This window comes from Musca autumnalis, unplaced genomic scaffold (genome assembly GCF_047663935.1).
Source record: "Musca autumnalis isolate F117 unplaced genomic scaffold, ASM4766393v1 scaffold_5, whole genome shotgun sequence".
Taxonomy (NCBI): domain Eukaryota; kingdom Metazoa; phylum Arthropoda; class Insecta; order Diptera; family Muscidae; genus Musca; species Musca autumnalis.
Window position 1 is genome coordinate 4402326 of NW_027412088.1, and position 16527 is coordinate 4418852.

A 16527-nucleotide genomic window follows, 5' to 3' on the forward strand; every position below is an offset into this window, starting at 1 on the left:
CACACGACAAAGAGAAGAGCCCCAATGGCAAACATAAGAGCACACAGAAAATATTCAGTGCTTTGTTTTGTTGTTGTATCGTCGAGTGTTGTTATTCTTGTTAGCGTCGACTACTTTGGAATGGTTAAATGTTTCAGCGACGGAATGTGTTATCAAGTTGTTCTTCCAACTAGTTGTATTTCTTAAATCTTTCTGTGTGACGATGTGTGATTATAATTCTCAATGAATTTGTTATGTCGGCAACTGAAAATGTTCAGGTTTGCGGACAACCAACGTTCAACGGGGAGATGAAGATTGGGTAGTACTTGCGTGCTATGCATGAAAGTTGTTCGCCCAACACTCTGTTACGACTATATGAACAGCTGTGAAACCATCTGATCCCCAAAGTGAACCGAAATATCGAATTAATGTGAATGTTGAGATTTAGCAGGAGTGTGAAGTATTATAATATGTTCTAGGGAATAATCACGTGAAGTTAATAAACTTATGAAACAGTGGTGGGGTTGGTTTAGTTTTAATAAACAAAATATTACATAAATGAATTGATTTTATTTTGAGTTAATTTTAAAACAAATAAAAAAGAACAGTCGGCTGGCTTTCACGACTAGAGATAGGTAATAAATAACAATAATCGACTTTTCGATTTTGGTCTAAAATCAGGGATGGAAAATTTCAAAGAGTACTAAAATGGTACTTTTTTCATTGATAAGGTACTTTTTTATTATTTTTTTAAGAAAAAAATTAATTTAGTAAAAAACAACAACAAAAGCGCATATTAACACGTTCGCGGACGTGAATGCTATAGCATTCCGATGCAAAATGACGTGAATGCTTTAGCATTCACATTATCAGCCGATTTTTGTCCATTTACTTGTATACAATCTTAAGTTTTGGTGATTTATATGCATAATACGATTTATTTCAACAAGATACATTCTATAATAAATAATAATACTAATAATGATAAAAATAATAATAATAATAAATAATTAATAAATAAAAACAAAAAAACTAATTTCGAAAATAATTGGGTGTCACTTTTTTCACCTCTCTGAATTTGCTTGCGTCCGCGAACTTGTTAAATTTGAAGGATGTTGCAAAATCGTATATCGTATGGAAATATTCGTCGGAGATGTCTATTGAAATCAAGATACAGCTCGCAATATCTAACATAGAGCTTTTTGGTTTGGTACAGAAGTTTCAATTACTCCTAGTTTATTTGGTATACAAAATTGTCTCTATCGGTCCCCATGCAATGATTTTCGGTATTTTTAGGGTTTGAGCCACTTTATAATTCCAACATTGTTGAAATTTGGCATTTAGTCTTCGATGGGGCTACAAATCTCTCCCCTAGAAAATTAGTTTTAGCCTTATTATTTCATCGAAATGACTGAAATTAGGTGTTTTGTATTCGTTATGGATATAAAACATTTCTATAGAGAATTGTGGGTACATATTATATTATCCCTGCTCAGAACGGTAAAATGTTTCAATATCAATTCTCTTTCGGATTTTGTTGAAACATAAATAAGTGAATATTTTTGTAGACTTTTTGTTTAAATTGTTAATTGTTTAACAGGGGAATCGTTTTAGAGGATACTGAGGTTCTTTCCCAATTTCTTTTAAATGGTGCTTTTAACACCGTTTTGAGCAGCCATGGTATACATGAACGTTTTAATACAGCCTAGTGCTGGCAAACTATCGATAGTCCGACTATCGTTTTGATCGCTGTTGTAAAGCTTCGTTTATATTGAACTCTAAAAAATTATTTTTAAATAATTCGCCAAAGATAGCCCAAAAAACATGGCTTGGTGCCCGATGTAAACTTTGTTTTACGGCCGTAATCAAAACGATAGTCGGACTATCTATAGTTTGTCAGCATAAACATATCCCCATAGTAGAGGTAAGACAGGTTCTCAGATTGGAAGGTGCTACGATACCGCTTTTAAATGACTATTCTACTGTAGTGAAGTAGTGACTGTAACTTGGTATTTCAGATTATCAATGGGTTGAAGAGCTCCACGAAGAAAATTATCAGTATAGGTTCATATTTTGCTATATTCTCAATATGAAGGTACATATGTATATACATAAAGATTTTTAAAATTTCTAGCAATTTGCATTATTAAAAATGTTTCACATAACATTTTTCAACGTGTTGGACTAGAGTATTTGAAATGGTACTGAAATGACCGCGGGGGTACTTCGGTACTTTTTATAGTGAAATGGTACTGAATTTTCCTCCCTGTCTAAAACTGATAATGCAATATTTCGGTCTGGCGATTATTTCAGTTGTCCTAAAACTCGGCTTTCGACTTTTTGTAAACAGCAGATGATTTTGTAGATATCAGACAACAGTAAAACCGCCAAAGTCAACTAGAATCTATGGACAAAATCGAAAATCGATCACAGGATAGTCGATTATGCGACTTTCCCTTATGCCAAAACTCGACTTCGACTTTAAAGCGGGGTATACACGTCCAGTTTTGACTGTCGATTTTTTGGAAAAATCGATTAACGTCAAACTGTCCAGCAACCACAAAACATTTTATACTTGCCTGATGACTGTCAAAAATGAACGGCCACACCGACAAGCAATCGATTATTTGAGCAAAACTGACAGTCAAAACAGATCACTTTTGACTGCAAAAAAAAAAAATAGATTGATCGAAAGTTACTTACCTATCTCTATTCTTAACCTGTTAACAAGCGTAAAGCTTTTTATATTTGCACGAATGTTTACGATGTTCAAACATTTTATCAAATCTTGAACTCCGTTTAAGAGCCAACTAAAATGGGTGAACGTAGGGTTTTTTACACCCGATAAAAATGATACTTTCGTAATATGAGCTGCGAGCACAATCTGCTGCAAAATTTCATGATGATCCGAGAAGTGTTCCTAAGCTGCACTTGTACAATTTTGAAAATTGCTTGCCCTGCTGACGTAATTCTAGTTTAAAGTACTAAAAAAAAAAAAAAAAATTACAAAGTCCGATGTGGGTCTTTTATATATTCCCACCTATGTATTATGTATTTAAACATTAAAAAACATCGAAAAAATTGTGATGAAAAAGATAACGAAAATTTGGGTAAAAATAGGAAAATAGGGCTCTGAGCTATATCTCGAAAAAAAGAGCTGATGGAAAAAAGCGGCTTGAAACTAACTCTCCAAATTTAAACACCAAAAAATTCGCTCAAGCAAGACAGACAGACAGGCCAAATCGACTACAAACTGTCTGAGACATATTTTTATAGTATCAAAGCATAAAGACTAAAGGTATAAAAAGTGACAAAACCTCCCCATTCTTCTCGGGGGAGGCTGTAACCCCTAAAACGCGACGCAGGTGGCGGATGGCGAATGCTTCCCAGATATGGGTGGTAGGAGCGAAATCAAATACCTACGGTCAACGGCGGGCAACATGGCTTACGGTAGTTGTCACTGCATACACATCAAAAAACAAAAACAGTTTGGATCGATCACACAATATATTATTTAAACATTAAAAAACAACGAAAAAATTGTGATGAAAAAGATAACGAAAATTTAGGTAAAAATTTTAAAATGAGGCTCTGATCTATATCTCGAAAATAAGAGCTGATGGAAAAAAGCGGCTTGAAACTAACTCTTCAATTTTAAACACCAAAAAATTCGCCCCAGCCAGACAGACGGACAGCCAAATCGACTCCAAACTGTCTGAGACATATTTTTATCGTATCAAAGCCTCACTAGCATAAAGACTGAAGGTATAAAAACTGGAAAAACCTCCCCATTCAACCATAGTCATGTCCATTATTTTTTGTAAGTACAGTCGAACCTCTATTATCCAGGAATCGATTATTCGTTAACCCCCATTATCCGGGAAAGAAAAACTGAGAATTTTTTGTTCAGATTATATCGACAAACAGCGAACATCGTTATGATCCGGGATTATAACTCATTCGACCAAATTTCAGTGGACTAAAACAATCCACAAATGAATTATTTTAGAACAGTTTTAATCGTTTAAACTCTACGTTAAGTTCCTAATTGTTCTTATTTGCAAAAATGCATTTTTTTTTTTTAATAAAAAATATATGAGAAACATTGTTGCTCCATTATCCAGGAAAATCGATTATCCGTATTGCCTCCGGTCCCGACCATTACGTTTAATCGTGGTTCTACTGTATACAGTATAAAAAGCATATATTCTGGATATTTCATCTGTATTGAATATTTCTGAATAATTTCCTAACTCAATAAGCAATGAGAATCTTTTCCAATCCTTTTATATATTCATCTAACAAAGTTACAACTGAAAATTTGTCAATAAAATAAATTGACTGTTTTTCATGGGGCTGATACAAATATTAGAACCATCTGTTCTAGTGATACATTCAATGTCCGATTATTTTAAATATTTTTGTTGTAATTTTATTAATTCTAAACATGACAGCATATCGTAACACCTAAATATAATTTCTGAACAAAACATTTTAATTGAAATAGAAAATTATAGAACCAATCTTTGACAACATCAATGGGTATTTTTAAATTCTCAACAACATGACTATTATCAGTGCTACACGACCTGTCTGTCTGTCACTTTCACTGAGAACAACCTAAATTTAGAAAAGTTTTTATTTCAATGTCTGGCAAACAAACGCTGGTCATAAAGACAATTGTCTTACAAATTTGTCGTTTCGCCTTTTTTTGCACATTTCATTGTTTGTTTTCAACAAAACCTTTTGGGATGATTTCTTCTGGTCATGTCTTTCTGACCGTTGGCTGACAGACAGAATGATATGTATGATGATGATACAATAAATTAAAATAACAAAAAAAAAACTTTTTTTCATTTCATATTATTTTACAAAACAATTCTAAGAATGCACCTTTGCAAAGATGAATTTTGCTAGGCTAAACAAATTTGTCTTACAAACACATGTTTGTACATAGAAACCTACATCCTTTATTGCTATGTACATACATATATTAATTAATTCAAAGAATATTTCAAATTGTACACATGTCACCATCTACATACGGACATACCTACATACTTGAAAGCCATGCATTATGAAATCGTCAACAAAATAGCCGGACATGATAAAGTTATGTTTGGCATTGTAAGAATTCTACAAAATTATCATCAATGACTTGCCGGCGAAATGTAATTAACCCTGATTTGGTGAAATTTTGTATTCACTTATTGCGCGGTAACTTTGTTTGTTAGGTGTCCAAGCGAAAGTACAACAAATGAAAACAAAAACTCAGACAAGTGCATATACTCGTATGTAGGTAGTTCTGAATTGTATCAATGGTAATTTTTCCTTTAATGTTGAATATATACTTATTAAACATTTTGTTAATTTTCTGGGGACAATTTGGAAGTAATTTTTGTTGGAAATTTTAGACGCCGCACAGTGGTTCAGAATCGATTTTTCCTGGTCAAAATTCTGTAACTTTTGAACGGATAGAGATATATTCATAATTCTTTTTTTGTTAGACAGATAACACAATCAGCTTTCAGACGAACTATAAGCGGTAAAGTTCGTTCCGGTAATTGCAGAGATATTTAAGGTCAAAGTTAAACTTTTGAGTTTTTTAACTATTTTTCATCAAAATATGAGTGTTTTTGTGGTTTTTATATCTTCCTATGTATTAAAGATGGTCAAACACCAACAAATAAACAAAATAATTACCAAAAAAAAACTAAAAAGAAAAATTCGAAAAAATTTCGAAAAAAAAATTTTTCACAAATTTTTAAAAAAAAATTTAAATTTTTTTCAAAAATTAAAAAAATTTTCCTTGGGTTTTAATAAAACTTATATAACTCGTATAAAAACTCATATACTCAAAAAAGTTGTAATTTGTGTCAAAAAACTGTAATTCATATGGAAACTGTATAGAAAAACGCACATTTTTAACCATGTAATTTCAATAAATTGAAAAAAGTGTTAAACGGACGGAACGGGACGGGTACAAAAGTATATATAGGCTGGAAGAGGAGACTTTCGGGCATCTTTCTGTGAAAACAGAACTTTGTTCCATGTTGTTCCACAAAAGTTCTAGTCCACTAAATTTGGAATTTCATAAAATTTAGTACCCGAGGAAAAATAAAATAGATCATGTTGTGTAAACGCTACTGTAATTTACTTAAACGATTTTTAAAGGCCACAACCCTACCTACCTTACAAAAACACAATGAACACAATAACTGTTATAGTTTCAGAGAAATAGCTTCGTCTTTCTCCAGAAATTTGCAAAAATGACGTATTTCCCAAAAATGGGGGAAATGCTCGTTTTTAGGGGCACGCCACGCCCACACCTTGCAATATTTGGGCCTAATTTTTTGGTTTCCTTAGTTTCAGTATGTTTACTATCGAATCCCATATAGAAGTTAAATATCTTTGACAAAACAAAATTTTGATTTTTGGCCAGGAAAATCGATTCCTGAACCATTGTGCGCCGTATACTTACCCAGCAAAAATTTGAGCCACATGATTCGAATAACCCATTACCAAGTAATGTAAACAAGCTAATTTCTGCATTACCAATAGGCTGAAAAAACGGGTTATTTTTTTAAAAAAATACAAGGCAAAATTACTAACTTTACTCATTACTATGTAATGAGTACGGTCGCACAGAGTTAGTATTCCGACAACTCACTTCAACTGTTCTAAAAATGGAACCTATGTTTTTAGTTTTTTTAATATGTACTTAAAAACATCATTAAGGAAGTATGTATTTCCTTAATATGCCAACATTTACTGAATAAAGTCATTAGTTCGTAATGAGTATTTTGCCACATTATAAATATTAGAAAAAACATTTTATTTTATAACTTCATTAGAAATTGTTTGGATATCTTTCTTTAGTTAAAAAATGGTCGAACGCGTATCTCTGCGTACTTATCGTAATTTACTACGCTACGTAGACCGACAGTATTTGAATTCTAATAAGTAATCCATTGTCATATTTGAATTATTTTGGCTATTTATATTTTTATTGCAATGCCGAATCGCATGAATCATCCATCGATCAAACAAAGCCGGCAATGAGTTGTTATTCAAAAAAATCATAAAAATATTAATATTCCTCTCTCAATTACTTCATAAACATTAAAACGTACCTCCTCCCCCTGCACCAACGATACTATTTATAGAATTGAAATAACGTTGTATTTAAAACATTGCATCAAAATATAGCCATTTTGTACCGTAATTCATTCATTCATACTTTCATTCCCTTGACAGTGAAGAGAATAAGTGCATCGTCACCCCGCACATGGCTATGAATATGGAAATCATCGTTGATACTTATACATACATACATATGTGACATTAGAAAGGTGAAATGAATTTCATTTTGCATTGAGGATGTGACCACAGATCATCTGATAGGCAATTAGCAAAAAGCAATTACAGAGCAAATTTATTGAGATTTAATTGGGCAATATATCATCATCAGCAGCAGCAACATCTTCATCAGCAGAGTATTTCCAGTGTGATCGCATACTTTTTCTGAATTGGCTGATTAAAATAAATGTGAATAATTTGTCTACAAAAAAAGCGAAATTAAAAGCAAAATTGCCGATTGATGACCTCCTGTATCTCCTTGGACGGTAACGGTATCAATAAATTTTATTTTATTACAAAAATTTTCTCCAAAGGTTAATCAAATTAAAATTGTTCAATAATTATTTCACTTTCTATTTTTTTATTACATCGTTATGTGGTCAAGTATTTTTTTGTTATTGAAAAATAGTCCAGTCAACATAGACATTGAAATAGCAAAAATTCTCAAAAAGCTGAATTTTGATGGAGAGATAGGATTTGCCTATAGAAGCAAAGTCCTAAAAGTCCCCATCGATCTCATGTATGCAAAAACAGTTATTCGGGGTCAAAGGTCAAAATGCAGTGATTTTTTAGGGTTTCGGAATTTTTCTTGAAAGTCTAATCAAAAAGTGACTCGAGCAAATATTGTTGCGCTGATTACGGACATGTATAATTTTCATGGTCGGCGGAACCGGTTCGCCGGTTATTTGACCCGGCTCATGATATTCTTGCGCGGCTTACTTCTTCACACGTTAATTTGACACTTATATCACGATATCTCAAGAATGGTGACTCCTTTTGAAAAGTCATAAAGATCATTCTTGTAGACAATTTTTAAGCCTACAACTTTTTAGTTTAGTTGATTTCTGATATGTCCTACCATTTTTGAGAAAAATCAAAAACAACTGAATAAGGCATCCAAAAGATGACATTTGACTCTAAATAACTTCGTTTGCACACGTGGGATCGATGGGGACTTTTAAGACTATAAGACTATATATCTATATTGACTGGACTAAAATGTTTTTTGTTTCACCCTTCGCTGATTGTTAAGACGTAATAATCTAGTCTCAGGTATCGTCATTTATATGTCTATAAAATCTTGGGAATATAACTAATGAATGAATGATGCAAAGGCCTTCCATTTGATTTTTCTATATTTCGAAATTGAATTGTTTCTATCGCCATCTGCATTGTTTCAGCGCAATGTATAGGAGTAGATGGTGAAATGTTATCCTTCGATGAATTAGGTAGTTGGCTTGTATAAATGGATCCGTCGAATTGAAAATCCACATTATGATGCCTACTTCTTGTGATTGCAACATTTGTGACATGGAACTCCACACATGACCCACAATTTTTTTTTAGAGACCCAGCAAAAATATTTGGAAGTAGCGCAATACAGAGTATGATTTCACTACATCTTTCGATTTAGTCCACACGGAGTTCTGAAAAATGCACTCCGTTCGATACATTTTATATGCACTCGCTTAAAGATCACGGTGCTCTTGAAGCAATTTTAAATGGAGGTTGCTAACACCTGAGAAGTTTTTGCGGATTCTGAATCTACAATGTTCATAGATGAGAAAAATCTAAAAAAAAAACAAAAAAAAATCGCCCGAGAACTTTTTAAATAAATCGCGATTCAAGTTGACATTTTTAGGGTTTGTTTAGGATTTCGCGATTTTGCTTGGAAACCGCAAGACCTATCGAAATAGGACTAATGAAAATGTTGTAGCTATGAAAATTCTCTACAAGATTGACTATAATTTCATAGGTTTTACCATTATTGAGATATGTAAGTTCAAATTGGGGCAATGCATTGACTGTATCGCTACCTTTTAAAACAAGTTCATAAATGGTGCGCCTTAACTAACTTTAAGTGAAAACAGCTTACACCTGGGGAGTTTTTGCGGATTTTGAAACAGCATTGTTCATAGGTAAGAAAAATCAAAAAACAAGAAAAAATCGCGGGAGGGATTTTTAAATAAATCGCGGTCAAAACTATATTTTTAGGTTTATTTTAGGTTTTTGCGATTTTGCTTGGAAACCGCAAGTTCTATCAAAATGGGGCTAAATAAAATGATGTAGCTGTGAAAATTCTCTAGAGGATTGACCGCTGTGATTGGTTCATAGGTTTTACCATTTTTGAGATACATATATAGATGTTCAGGTCACATTTTTAGCTTTTTTGTTAGGAAAAATACGGCAAGTCTTATAGAAATGAAAACTGTAAGGCTTATCCAAATGGGACAAGAGAGAATCTGTTAGCTGTGAAAATTCTCTACATGATTGGCTTTCGTAAGTTTTTCCTAGGTTGTACCATTTTGGAGATATATAAATTTAAGTTGGGAATTTGCAGTCATGACATTTTTTTATAAGGAGACGATACAGTCAATGCATTGTTCTATATCTCAATAACGGTGAAGCCTACGAAATTATCATAAATGTCAATCACGTAGAGAATTTTCATAGCTACAACATTTTTTATACCCTCAGCATTTATGCTAACGAGGGTATATACACTTTCATACGGGCAAAATGTGCCTCATCGAAATAATGATTTTAGACCCCAAGTATGTTTGGACGATATGTGTTTCAGACAATTTGGAGTCGATTGAGCAATGTCCGTCCGTCCGTCTGTCTGTCTGGCTAGCTGGAGCGCACGATAACTCTCGAACGGATCAACTGATTCGATCTAAAATTTGGCTTTCCTAATATTTTGTCGAAACCCAAAAAAGTTCGGAAATGTTCGGAATATTTGTGCGCACGATAACTCTTGAAGGAAGTACCCGATTTGGTCCTTACTTCGCACATCGTGAAATTTCTACCAGACTTAGATGAGGTACCAATATGGACTCAATCGGTCCACTCCTTCGGGTACCTCCAACACAAAATTTCGGAAAAGTTCAGTTTAGGACCTGTTCACGAATCGCTTTGATTTTTGTTGTAGCAACTTGTATTCACTGCCCCCCATATAACGGTATAAGTTTCATCAGGGGCAAGTCCATACTTCCTGAGAAAATCGCCTGAAAGGTACAAAAAAGCCCTATGACACCGTGTGTAGTGGTTGCAGCGCAAGATAACTCTCGAACGGATCTGCCGATTCGGTCCACAATTTGGTCTTCGTAAGTTCGAAGATAAGCCATATTGGTCCACTCATTCAGGTACCTCCCCCACAAAAGTTCAAAAATGTTCGGAAAAATTGTGCGCACGATAACTCTTGATGGGAGTGACCGATTTGGCCCATACTTTACACGTTCTAAAATATCTACTAGATATAGATCAGGTTCGAATATGGACTATATTTGTCCACTCTTTCGGGTACCTCCCACACAAAATTTTGGATAAATTCACTTTAAGACCTGCTCTCGAATCACTTTTATTTTTGTTGAAGTAACTTGCATTCGCTGCCTCAATTACTGCAGCAAAAGTTTTTTCAGGGGTACGTCCATAATCCTTGAGAAAACAGTCCGAAAGTTGTAAAAAAACCCCCTATGGCACCATATGTAGTGGCTGGAGTGCTCGAACCGAATACTGCGTTCGTCCACACTTTGGATATTGTAATATTTCTTCGAATATTAGATGAAATTCGAAGGTGGTGCTTATATGTCCACTCCTTCCGATACCTCCCCCACAAAAGTTCGAAAATATTCGCTAAAATGGTGTGCGCGATATCTCTTAGACGTAGCAACCGATTTGGTCCAAACTTTGGATCTCTAAATATTGTCGAAACTTAGTTTATGTTCGAATTTGGGCGCTATCTGTCCAATCCTTGTGGTCCACCCACACAAATGTTCAACATTTTTGTGTGGTTAAGGGTCTGTTCGAGGATCCTTTGGACATTTTTACCAAAGGTTTTCCTAGTGGTCCTCTTTACAGCGATATTATGTTTTTCGTAGGCTAGTGTGATAAAAAGCCCTATATATCGTTATGCCCGCAAACTTTTGAGCTTTTTGAGCCCCCTGAATACATAAGTTTGTTTTTGGAAAAAAAGACAGAGATATACCCTCAGCCTGTGTGGACTGAACAGGCTGAGGGTATATCTCTGTCGGCAAAGCCGACTGATACTTTTTTACTTGTTATAATTAGTGTTTATATACTAAAGTTCTTAATATTCTTCTTTTACACAAATAAAAAATTAATTTTATTTATTCTGGGATATTTCGCTATGGCTAGGATTTTTATTGCATTTTTAGATTGATTAAAAATACAATCTGAAGAATGTCTATAAATTCAATCCAAAGCAGTGCATCAAAAGCCGTGAAAATGGACTACATCCAAGCTGCGGGCTCTTTTATAAAATTTGTTAGTGAATTCATAGAAAAAGATGTATTCCAACGGACCTTGTACTGTACACTTGTAGTGATTAACCTCTCAACATTCCTTTATTTCTTATTTTATTCAAATCCAATTTTGTATTTTAATTTCTTTTTTCATAATATTTTATTCTTAAAATATTTAACGGTTAATTACAAATATTTTGCCATGATCATTAGTAGAGTGTGAATTGGTTCTAATTGTAATATGAATGGAATCATGATTTATGCCCACTTTTAAATTCAATGTTTTTCCAGATGATGTTTTGCTGATTTCTTGTTGTTATTGTTTTTGTTCATCTTTACTCTCGAATTCCGTGTTTTGTGAAACAAGTGTTTTTCAATTGATTTCGCATTGTATGCGGTCGAATTGTTGTGCCAACAATGGCGTCATTATTTTCTGTGTTTGTTGATTGTCGCTGAGATCTGTGATGGTTACTCTAACTGAGATGCTTGCTGGCGCTGTTCTATTGCCCCTGCACGATATCTAAACTTAATTGAATTCGCATTCACACTTTTGAATCGCAACTGTCAAATGTATTATTTTGTAATATTAGGCGCACAGTGGTCAAAAACATGGTGGGGAATTAAAAATAATAAAATAAAAATATATAAAATAATGTTTTGGAATAACTTAGACAAAATATAATTAATATTGTTTGAGTCTTTTTTAATGTTTGGAATAACCAAGAAAAATTGTGTGATTATTGTTAAAATCTTTTTAAATGGATTGCTATTAACGATATTTTTGCTAGCGGATTCATTTGATTTTTTGCCCCATTCCGAGTTATTTTCACTGTTTTCGCAAAATTACTATTTTCAAGTCCCACTTGATGCAAACAGCAAAGTTCATTAAGGCTTATTCTAAGATTATTGCAGTAACCTTAATAAAGATTATTTTTAGTGGGGAGTGTTGTTTTCAAATTACGGAACATTGAGCTTAGGTTGTCAGTTTCGTTCTAAATTAATCAATCAATCATTTCGTTATTGTGTTTTAGAAATATTGAGAAACTGGCATTATGAAAGCAGGTTCCATTAAATTCTTAAAAATTAAGCTTCTAATAAAATTTCGTATAATTAACAAAAATCGTTAATTTGTTTTCTAATTTTAATAATGTTGAGAAGTGCCGACTGTATTCGAGACACACAATAAATTAATCACATCAATAAAAAGTCCGCCATCATTTTAGTATCACTGTGCCCAATGTTGTCTGCAGCCTAGCACACACCCATTGTTTTGTGCTATTATTATTGTTGCTATTGTTTTGTCTTTCAAATGCGAATGTTCACATTTTTGGCATTTGTCAAAAGTTTAAATACTTGGCCGTTAGATCATAAATTAATTAATTTGTTATTTGAGGCGGGCCATAAATAATGCCTTTGTCATATCCACGCATTCAGGCGAAATAATGGCAAATTAATTCCTAACAAATTCTACAAAAACAAAAATAACCGAAGAACAACAAATCATATGAAAATATCTCAATTTAAATATTTAGATTGGCAAATACGTGTTGCATTCTTATTTTATTTTAACATGGAGGCACTCATGGGATTATTTTTTATTGCTTTCAAAACAACAATTTTTCAAGATGCATTCAATAAATCAAAGTTTTACTTTCGCGCAACACTCACAACAACATCCCATTGGGGATGACATGCACCAAAGGTTATCACAACAATTAATATTGTATTGCAATGAGAGACGGTAACCGAAGCGTTTAATCAGTCGGGTCAATTTCAAATTACACTTTTTACATACAGTGTGTTTCATAAAAAATGTGCTATGTTAGCGAATTATATAAACAGTATTTGAAATTCAAAAGAGCGAAAATCTAACGAGGGGTTATGGCCACTTACAAATTTTACAAAATAGAAAAAAAATTATTGACTCTTTTTAAAGTACACGTAGAATAGAATACGTTGCAAAAATTTCTAGTCGATCGGACAAAAATAGCTAACATATGAGCGTAAGAAAAAAAATTCATTGTGATTTGTATGTAACATCGAAGTTTGAAACGCGGTTTTCTCAAAATGGCATTTTGGAATGCGGTGTCCACAATAGCTCTAAAACGGACGAGAGACTTAAAATAAAAATTAACGGATTTATGGCAAAAAAAACCTATACATTTTTATACCCTCAGCCTTTAGGCTAAAGAGGGTATTTACACTTTGATACGACCAAAAATGTGCCTCATCGAAATAATGGTTTTAGACCCCAAGTATGTTTGTACGATATCCGTTTCAGACAATTTTGAGTAGATCTAGCAATGTCCGTCCGTCTGTCTGTCTGACAGACTGGTGCGCACGATAACTCTCGAACGGATAAATCGATTCCGTTCAAATTTTGGGTATCGAAATATTTTGTCCAGATTCGATTTAAGTTCGAAGATGGGCCATATAGGTCCACTCCTTCAGGTACCTCCCCTACAAATGTTCAAAAATTGTCGCAAAACTTGTGCGCACGATAACTCTCGAAGGGAATAACCGATTTGGTCCATACTTTGTACATCGTGTAATTTCTACCAAACTTAGATGAGCTTCCAATATGGACTCAATCGGTCCACTTCTTCGGGTACCTCCCACATATTTCGGTCCAAAATTTGGCTTTCGTAATATTTTGTTCAAACTTAGTTTAAGTTCGAAGATGGGTTATATCCGTCCACTCCTTCCGGTACCTTCCCCACAAAAGTTCGAAAATGTTCGGAAAATTTGTGCGTACGATAACTCTTAAAGGGAGTAACCGATTTGGTCCATACTTTGCACATTATGAAATTTCTACCAGACTTAGATGAGGTTCCAATATGGACTCAATCGGTAAACTCCTTCGAGTACCTCCCACACAAAATTTGGGAAAAGTTCAGTTTAGGACCTGCTCGCGAATCGCCTTGATTTTTTTGTAACATCTTGTATTCACTGTCCCCTATACGAAGGTACAAGTTTCCTAGGGGCAAGTCCATACTTCCTGAAAAAAATAGCCTGAAAGTTGAAAAACAAACCCTATGACACCATGTTTATGGGTGGAAGCGCAAGATAATTCTCGAACGGAAATGCCGATTCCGGCCAAAATTTGGCCTTCCTAAATTGTTTCCAAACTTACTTTAAGTTCGTAGATAAGCCATATCAGTCCACTCCTTCAGGTACCTACCCCACAAAAGTTCAAAAATAATCGGAAAAATTGTGCGCACGACAACTCTTGATGGGAGTGACCGATTTGGTCAATACTTTACACATTCTCATAATATCTACCAGATATAGATCAGGTTCGAATATGGACTATATTTGTCCACTCCATACCGTATCTCCCACACAAAATTTTGGATAAGTTCACTTTAAGACCTGCTATTGAATCATTTTGATTTTTGCCTCAATTACGATGGTAAAAGTTGTTTCAGGGGCAAGTCCATACTTCTTGAGAAAACAGCCCGAAGGGTGTAAAAACCCCCTATGGAACCCCCATGGTCTACGTCGGTCCATTCCTTTAAGTACCTTTTCCGCAAAATTTTCAACATTTTTGTCGGTTCATACGAGCAAAATTTTGAAACCCCCTAAAAACATAGATTTTTTTATGAAAAACTTACTTACTTAGCTGGCCCATTACAGAACATTTGTTCTATAGGCCGAACTAAGAAAAGATCTCCAATTCTCTCTATTTGTTGCTTCGCTTTCTGGAATACCGCGCCTTTTCATCTCATCATCCACTTCTCATCATCCAATTCTGCGTGCACCGCCAAGCGGTCCGTGTTTATACACTTTTTTAGCGGGGTCATCATCGCTCATTCTTATGATATGGCCTAGCCAAACGCAATCGCTGCATCTCGATACGTTTAACAATATTGATGTCGTTGTACAGCAGGTACAGCTCGTGGTTCATGCGACGTCGATATTCACCGTCAACGCAGATTGGTCCATAGATCTTTCGAAGAATTTTTCTCTCAAATACACCAAGCACTGCCATGTCTGCTTGCGCAAGTACCCAGGCTTCGGAGCCATACATAAGCACGGGCAGTATCAGTGTTTTGTACAGCGTTATTTTTGTTTGACGAGATGTGGCTTTGTTGGCTTTGCTGTTGGCCAATCCAATTCTTCTTTTTATTTCACAACTGATGTCGTTTGTTGTGTTTACGGAGGTGCCGAGGTAGACGAAGTCTTTTACTACCTCAATATTATAGGAACCAACTTCCACAGTCGGTCCGAGCTCAATGGACGCATTGCGCGTCGACACCATCAACTTGGTCTTTTCACCGTTTACCGCCAGACCCACTTTAGCAGATCCTCCTTCGACCTTCATAAAGGTATCAGTTACTTCTTTTACTGATCGGCCTATGATGTCTATATCATCAGCATAAGCAAGTAACATGTGACTATTGGTGTAGATTGTGCCACTTCTTTTGACGTTTGCCTCTCGTATAACCTTTTCCAGCAGGATGTTAAAGAGATCACACGAAAGGCTGTCTCCTTGTCTGAAACCTCTTTTGGTACCAAACTCTTCGGAGAGGTTCTTTCCTATTTTAACTGAGGACCTCGTGTCCGTTAAAGTCATTTTGCAACGCCGGATGAGCTTTGCGGGGATACCAAATTCAGACATGGCTTGGAATACCTTTGAACACGTCGGGCTGTCGAAGGCTGCTTTATAATCGACAAAAAGGTGGTAGGTGTCGATCTGCATCTCTTGGGTCTTCTCCAGGATTTGCCGCAGGGTAAATATCTGGTCAATGGTGGACTTGGCAGGTCTAAAGCCGCATTGGTATGGTCCAATTATCTCGTTGACCATTGGCTTTAGTCGTTCGCACAATATCCCTGACACGATCTTGTAGGCAATAGGGAGTAGACTTATGCCCCTATAGTTAGAGCATACAGTCTTATCTCCCTTCTTGTGGACGGGGCACAG

General features: G+C 34.9%; 1 non-coding gene across 1 annotated transcript; it reads left to right on the top strand.

The window, feature by feature from the left end:
- The first annotated feature begins 282 nt into the window (after nucleotides 1-282).
- On the top strand, nucleotides 283-382 carry LOC141387821 (small nucleolar RNA Z279/snoR105/snoR108). The gene has a single exon (XR_012408651.1). It is a non-coding gene; the product is annotated as a small nucleolar RNA Z279/snoR105/snoR108 (small nucleolar RNA).
- Nucleotides 383-16527: the final 16145 nt, after the last annotated feature.